Source organism: Lycium barbarum, chromosome 11 (genome assembly GCF_019175385.1).
Source record: "Lycium barbarum isolate Lr01 chromosome 11, ASM1917538v2, whole genome shotgun sequence".
Taxonomy (NCBI): Eukaryota; Viridiplantae; Streptophyta; class Magnoliopsida; order Solanales; family Solanaceae; genus Lycium; species Lycium barbarum.
Window position 1 is genome coordinate 58,594,097 of NC_083347.1, and position 8,941 is coordinate 58,603,037.

At 39.6% G+C, this 8,941-nt stretch overlaps 1 pseudogene; it reads left to right on the forward strand.

The window, feature by feature from the left end:
• Window positions 1-7,608: 7,608 nt before the first annotated feature.
• On the forward strand, window positions 7,609-7,726 carry LOC132620955 (5S ribosomal RNA; annotated as a pseudogene).
• The last annotated feature ends 1,215 nt before the right edge of the window (window positions 7,727-8,941 follow it).

Below are 8,941 nucleotides of genomic sequence, written 5' to 3' on the forward strand. Positions count from 1 at the left end.
GGCACACATAATCTGCCTCTAAATAACAATACCCATCAGGTAAAACCTCGAACTGGGTCTTTTCCTTGTCAAAGGTCGTATCTCTGTACCATACAAGAATAGAATCCTCGAACTGACGCCGTTTTACCTCTTCCATAATCGATGATTCAGCAACTTCTCGGATAAAAATTTCAATATCTTCTAAATCGACCAAACAGACTCCAAGGCTAGCTGACTGATGAGTTTTACAAACCAATTCTTTGTTTCTGAATGTACGCCGGTCAAGCCGTCCATAGATTCACGACTAAGTGCGTCTGCCACAATGTTAACTTTTCTAGGGTGGTACGAAATATTAACATCATAATCTTTCAATAATTCGAACCGTCTTGCCTGCCGCGAATTCAACTCCTTTTTATTAAAATATATATATACTGGAGGCTCTTAGGGTCCGTATAAATATCAACGCGGACCCCATGTAAGTAATGCCGCCATATCTTTTCTTTCTAACCAACAACTTGATTTTCTCCGTACGAGACCTTAACAGAATCACAATTATATAGTACACAATCTTATCCGATAGCTGGCACTCAAGTAATATAATTAATGTAGCAGTTTTTCTCTTAATAGTCACATTCTTCCTTCATACCCATTCCTTATCTATCGTTCTGTTTTCTCGATAATCGGATTATTTGATATTCACATGATTCATCATTTCATGCCATAAATTTTCCTTTGCCCTGCGCTATTTCATTTTAGTTTGTTTTTTGCAATTAACTTCGTGCTTTGCCCGTCGACCCTTTTAGAGGCTCCGCTTAATTATGTTTCTTACGGTTCACTTTTTTCTGACATTTGGATCTCCTTATCTTCCCCTCAATTATTCTCTTTTCTTTCTAAACATCGTTGTATTAGGATCTTCCAATCTCAACCGGTAGCAAAATGAATATCAATCTATTTCGTAACATCGGTACCATACCTTTCCCTTTTTCTCGTAAATTCTGTCCAGTTAATGTTTTCCATATATTGCAACACTGGCTATTAGGGTTCACCAATCAATCGACATAGTCATAAATGGGGGGCCCTACACATACGTATATATATCACTGCCATTTCTTTTACAATACATCTTCAACCACTTGCTCAAATTTACTGTAATTTCAGAGCTGCGCTGCATTTTATTTCTTTTTACCAATCTAATCCGTCTCAGCTCACGAGACCCCTATAAAGTTTTTAACCATTCCACATATCCTAATTCCCTTTAGGTTACCCCGAATTTTCCTATTCGTCTCTTATATCTATGTTTACGAAAATTTTTGTACATTTCCCAGGGGGTCACCCATCCCAGAATTGCTCTGGCCCTGACACGCTTAACCTTACAACTTTAATGCATTTAGGCACGTTAAGACCTGTATAATTACACCAATTGCCCCGCACGGCCTTTGTCACGTAATTTAAGACAAATCGAGGTCTTAACAACTTTTCAAAACGTTCTCGTAGCGGGCCCCACCCCGACCTAGCGAGAATTCTTTTACTTTTCTGACTATATAGTTACCGTGTTGCCCCCTGTAAATCTTCAATATTTACCTTTATGTATATATATATTATTTCTAGACAGCCCACGAGTTTAAGTTTTTATTCCACAAATTCCATCTCCAATCAGTCGAGAAAAACTGATAAAATGTTACTGTAAGGCATCTTCCGACCACCAGCAAAAGAAAACTAGAATCCAACGAACTTCGCGGAATATGTTAGTACTTAATTCACATAATTACCTCCACGTCTATATATATCTATATATTTGAGTCGTAAGCGAACCACTCAATTCCTGACTGCTTGTCATACGCTTTGTATGCTTTCAATTAGAGGAAACTTGATCGTCGGACATTTTTGCCCTTCACATGGGCTGTGTTAAAACAAAATGGGGTTGAAACACATTCTGGTCCGTTTAGATAAGTTGCGAGTTTGCTACTCGTATATGCTTTCTCGAGATAAAATTTTTCCAAATAAGGGTAATGCTTCTTACAAATGACATGGAGAGTATCTCTTAAACTTTAATCCGACATAATAGATTTACCCTATCGGTATCGACCTTCAAGACATGTTAAGAGTTTACATCTCATTTTCTCTTCGTATTTCTAGAAAAATTTGGGCAGAGGTTCCTCTGTATCTCTTACTATCCCAAAACCTGTACACAGGAAATACCAACTATGCCTCACAGGGCCAACACATATACGTATATACATATCATATCATATCGCATCATAGCCACACGGGGCTAACAATTTCAAATAAAAGTATAAAGATGCCGAGGCTTACCTCACATGCCCAACTCAACTGCACCTTCTACACTTTCTTGTTTATTTCACTTTTCAATCTTCAACTTTATGTTTCAATCGTATTTCAAACACCTTACCCAGCATACATCTTTCATACCATCACTTACCTATATACTGTGTAGCTTCCAATATCATCAGTCGCTGTCTTACGTCGATACCGTTCTCCAGCTGAAATCAGAGGTTAGTAAAAAAAAAGGAATTCATTTCCTACAGCTGGCTCTATCGCACGATCTAAGATTCAAAGAAAGGTAACACCCTAAATGTGCTGTAGCCTCCTGTTTATAGATGTGGTGCACAACACACCGATAAACAAGACTCTACTAGACACGGTCTGTAGACATTCCGAGGACGAACCGCTCTGATACCACTTCTGTCATGACCCAACTCCGTAGGCCGCGACTAGTGCCCGTGTTGGACACCCAAGCGTACCCAATAACCCAAATTAGCATAACGACAGAATATTTTCAAATATAAAAGTCACTTGGCGTTAACAAATTATCATAAATGAACTGACACAATACATGGAAGCCGATGAGGCTGTCACAGATCATATCATACCCAAACATATACAGAACCCACACAAGTATGTCTACAGACCTCTACAGATCATAACAGAATCATAAGACGGGACAGGGCCCCGTCATACCCCTGAATAGCATACATATACATAATAGCGGCAGACTGTACCAATATACAGGCTCTGAACAAAAGAGCGCTCCCAATATAGCAGAATAGATATCCTAGGCAGGCGGTCAGCAAATCTGTCTTCTGTACCTGCGCGGCATGAAAATGCAGCCCCCGAAGAAAGGGGGTCAGTACGAAATATGTACTGAGTATGTAAAGCACAGAATGTAGTAACAAAGTCATAATCAAAGCAGAAGGTACAGAAAATGGACAGAATATCCAGACTAGCAAAATGCTGATCATAAAGCATAAATAGTATTTGTTGAAAACATATGTCGTACCTGGTCCCATTACGGAACAAGATCATAACCGAAACAGAACTTACAGAGAAGTGAGTGTGACGTCCGAAGTATCAAATGTGTATTTTCAAAACATGAGGAGTATGTGCAGAAACATATACCATATCATATCCGGCCCCTGCCAAGGGACTCGGCAAACAGAACGTGGCAACCCCCCCGACGCTGGAATTCCATCATACTCACAACTAGAATACAACATAAATTCAACTCACCATAGGTATACAACATTTATACACACATGGCTACATGCCAACTTATATACCCACTTTGTAAACTTCCATATTTCCATACTTTCTACTCATTTCTACATACTACAACACAAACAAACCTTCATAACATAATAACATGGAATGAATTCTTACCTTTTTCTCCAATCTTCTTCACTTAACCAAAGTGCGGAAACGACGAAACGGATGAACCATCTTCCGAAATAATTATACCACGTTGTAGAGGGTACTTGAATTGGTAGGAATACTACAAGAAAATAATATTTGGAACAAGATTTAAGGTACCTAATTTCCATGGGTCATGGCCGAAATGGCCCTTAGTTTTTGTTCTTGTTTGTCTTGTTTTTCTCCTTGTTAATTTCATGAACCTTCTAAAGGATAAAGGCTACTTATAATTAATTGGCACATGGAAAATATTCATTAATTTGGTGGTCTTGGGCCTATGATGGCCGGCCACCCCTTCGCGTTTGGGCTTGATTTTTTTTTTCATTTTTCTTGGGCCTACCCGGTTGGTCCCGAATTGGGCATAGCCCACTGACCTTTCGACCTTAAAACGTCCATATCGCCTTGTACCGACGTCACCTAGGAACCCACGAACTATGGTTGGAAAGCTAATTCAATTATCTATAACTTCTATCTCTTGGTATTTTTCCAAATTCCAAACTTATAATACCGTTTTAGCCCCTCAAAGTCAGGTCACCCGAAAACGTTTTCTTAAAAATATTCGTTTGGAGGGCTTCCACTTTGATTTGGCCCAAGGGCACTTCATGAGTTGTGCTTAACTTTGCATATGTGATTCATATGACTTTTCAGATGTTCCAAAAAAAAATCTCGGTGTGTGGGCCCCACCCCAGCAGATACTCCGAGGTTCAAAAATACGAGATAAAACAGTGTGTGTGTGGTCGTGTGGTGTTATTGGGTGGAGGAAGATGAATTAATTTTATGTAGTATGTTAGTTGTGTTGTTGTGAACTCTATGATGCCAATGAAAGACTAATGGTTCAAGTTGGCATGGAAATTGGTTGTAGGTTGTTGTAGGAAATTAGGTGATTTTAATATGGTTTTATGTAATTGTGGAAATGGAGTTGCTAAAGTGTGCATTGTTGTTGTAGTTTGTGAATTTGGAAGAAGAAAATGCGACGTTGTAGTTTTGTTGCATTTGTGGGGATTTCGGGTGGAGTATGGTGTTGGTGGAATTGTTTGAATATTGTATGGATTGTTTGAAATGTTTTTGAATTGTGTCTGAATGATCTCGGATTAGAAATGAATATGTGAGCGTTGATATTGGCTTGAATGTACGTAGTTGAATTGAATGTGATAAGCTACGTAGAGGAGAAGGTTACTAATGTTAGAATGCAATTTAAATTGATTCTTGATGTTATTAGTATGGTTGTTGGTATTGTTGGTATGGTTGTTGATGAATTTGGCCGAGTTAAATTCTCAAGGATGTTGAATTTACAAGGGAGATGCTGCCGAAATTTGTGTAGACAAGTACTAGTTAGAATTGGATTTTTAAATACTTGTAGCTAATGTTTGGTAATTGATAACGTTATTGTAGATATTGGGGAGCCCGAGACTTGAGTCGGGATTTGGTTAGCGAGCGATCGAGGTATGTAAAGCCTACCTTTCCTTCTTTTGGCATGACTTTATGAAATGAACAAATAACATACATGTATGCCTCTAAAGAAAATCCTATTCTTAGAGTCACTAGGATGGCTAACATCTTTGACTTCCGTATGCTATTCCATATGGCTTGATACGTATTTTATGATGTTCAAAGATTCTAGTTGTTATATTTCCGAATGTTGTTCGAAGGAAAATCAAGATGACTAAAGTCCTTGATGAATACTTTGATACGTAAATATGGTCCTAAGTCTCCATTTGATTTGATCCATAATGTTATTTGAAAGTTTCCTAATATGAATGATACTTGAATTTCCAAATATGGCTTATGAAATGTTTTTAGAAGGTTCTGTACTTCAAAAGCTCGCAACTTTCTTATACTAATTCCGATTGACCCGATACTTGTTTCTGAGCTTTCTGATATCGGTATATATATTTATTCATCGAGTCTTGGAATTTATTTACTTATATGCATATGGTTTCCTCACTACTCCGCTCGTGCATACTACTATTACATCGTTCGCCGGGTCCCGGGCCGGTTTTGTCTTCGTGCGCACTATGTTATATTCGGCAGTATGATGTGTTACGGTTCCCGAGACCCTCGCCATAGGGCCGGATACCGCTTATATACGGAGTTATGATGTGTTATGGCATACGATGTGTTATGATGTTGTGATGATACGACATGTTCGGGGATTGTACGGAGATTTGAAACCTTCTGGAGTATGACGTGTTGTGGCGCCAGCGTCGGAGTGGCGACCACGTTCCCGAGCCCTATGCATGATTTTTATTTGCATTATTTATTTTTTCAGCACAGGTTTTGATATACTAATTCTGTATCCATTTTCCGTACTTCTCACTTCAGTTCTGATTTGAATTACTGTATTCCATGCTTTACATACTCAGTACATATTTCATACTGACCCCCTTTCTTCGGGGGGTTGCGTTTCATGCCCGCAGGTACAGCTGTTCGTTCTGGTGACTCGCCAGCGTAGGATCCTTATTCTGCTATTTGGAGTACTCCTTTGATCCGGAGCTCATATTTTTGGTACATATCTTTTGTTATACCTGTTTTTGTATATATGACTATTTGGGGTACGGTGAGGCCCTGTCCCGTCATATGTTTCTGTTATGGTTTGTAGAGGCCTGTAGACATATATGTGGGTCATGGGTCGTGTTTGTTCGATTATGTCTGTGACTTATGCCTTAAGCGGTTCCGTTTGCTATTATGGCCGAAACGGCCTATATGTTTGTATATGTATGTGTATTCGGGCGATGTGTATTCCGCCAGCCTGTCGGCTTTTGTATGATATTTCTGTTACAGGTGACCGCTTAAGATGACCTCTGCTCTCAGTATCTATGCAAAATAACGTATGTTAAATCTGAATAAGTCTTTGATATGTCGATTTGGTAAGCGAGTGGGTTTGGGTGTCCAATTAGGACACTAGTCACGGCCCACGTGGTTGGGTCGTGACACTGTATATGTCAAAATTGAGGTAGCAAACGCTGCAGAGGGAATCGAGATTGGGTTTCCTCGGGGATTAAAGTTAGATAACGGTAACTCGACTAACAACATAAGAAGGAACATTAGGAAAGAGGAAGGTTATGATATCAAGGAGGAGGGAGAAACTTGGACAAGGAAAAACGTATACCCATTGAGGATTAAATAATACATAATTGAGGAAAAGGTTAGGATGAAAGCAGGAAAGAAGACGATATGATCAAGTTTAAATAAATCAACAGGATATAGAGTAAGGTTGTACGTGGCAAATGGAGAATGTGAGGACTCCGTAACCGGCATATACGTCCTTATAACCAGAACTAAGAAGGTTCTAAATAATGGGCACTCTGGCAAAGGAGGACAAGGACCAAAGATTTAGGAGATCATGAAGATTATACGTCTACGATGGTCACAGATTGATTAATGGGAATGATAAGATGAAGATGACACTACAAGTGGACATTGGACGTTAATTATTGGAGTAAAAAGTACTATTCCGGCTGGACAGATAGTTGGGTACATCATCGTTTCGAGTATCCCTAGGGATTATTATAGGCAAGATTTGAGATTTAAAGTAGTATTTTTGAGTAATGACAAGTAGGGCACTTGAAGGATTCATAAGCGAAAGAACAAAAGCGGTGACGAAAGGATTATTATGGGAGGAAATTTTGATCGAGAATGGCAAGGGAATACAACACTATAAAGTAAAGCCTTTAAGGGGGGAAGCAAGTAAGCTTGGGTATGAGCACAAGGGCTGATTAAGGTATTGGAGGAATTACGACACCCGACAATGGGAAAATCGAGAAGTAATAGGGAGTTCCAAAGACTAAAACAACATTTGTGTGGTCAGTAACATGAGGAACTTTTCCAATTCGGAGGGAGATGCGTGACCAGAATTTTTCTTGGGATCCGTTAGAACTTCAGCTTGTTTTAGGTCATGTGATAAAGGCCACGCAGTAGGATGGATGCGATCATACCAGCACTAATGCACCGGATCCCATTGGAACTCCGAAGTTAAGCGTGCTTGGGCGAGAGTAGTACTAGGATGGGTGACCCCCCTGGGAAGTATGTTAAGAAGTCTTGCAGGTTTGGACATAAGATAAGGATGAGGAACTAGAACACCTTGAGGGAAATTAGAAGTGTGTGAACCTCATAGTTGGAGATTCAAGGAAGGTGCCACAGCCAAGAAAGGGAGTTGCCCACTAGTAGAAGGCAATGAAGGGTATGAGCGGATTTAAACAGGTTAAAGTCGGGGAATGGACGAACAGATTGCGGGAAGGATAGAAGTAAGCGTAGCAAGGAGTGAGTAAATAACCAATGGAGACCTGTTATGGTGATGGTACGATTAAATGCGATAGGATAACGGGAAGAATGATTCGATAAAGGGATGTACCAAAGGATGGGATCATGGACAGAGGACGAGACTAGTTTAAACATTCGAGGACGAATGTTTCTAAGCGGGGAAGGATGTTACACCCTGGAAAATTTTGCGTTACCAATACTGTAGACGGCTTAGTATGAGCTCAAGGGAGAGCAAAGTTACACAAGGATTAGGGATGAAGATTATATTATATGAGTACAAGAATATATATGACATTTGGAGATTGTATAGAGTAAATCAGTTAACACATTCCTCGATGATAGCCCTCGTAACCATAAGGTAAAGTGGGGCCCACATGTCGGGATTTTGTAAAGGATATATGAAAAGTGATATGAGTAGTATATGGAATGTTGAGCAAATCTTAAGAAGGACCCTTAAGCCAAATATGGGCATAAGCCCTCCAAAAGGATGATTTAAACATACGTTTTCGGATGACCTGACATGTAGGGGCCAAAACGCTATTATGAGTTTGGAATTTGGAAACCCACCGAGAATGAAAGTTGTAGATAATTGAAAGAGATTTACAACCGTAGGTCGTGGGCCCTCACACAACATCAGGATCAAAAGTTATGGCCATTTTAAGATCAAGACCCTAAGCTGTCAAAAGGCTCCGCGGGCCCCACTTGGGAAGTCGGTGAAACCGACCTAGGAGGAGTATAAATACCCCCATCAACCCCCTTTTTTTTCAGCAAATAACATTCTAAAAGGTCCTAGAAATTTCTCCACACCTCCCTCAAACATTATAGTCTGATAAATCAAGAATTTAACAAGATTACACCAAACTAGTCCGTGAAAGGTGATTGTTCTTGCTTCTACTTAAGTTTGGTGTTGGAAAAAGTTGATGTGGCTGAGTTTCTTCAAGTATAAGGTATTTTTTTCATCCCATCTCTTATGTTGACTTTATTTGAAGGTTTA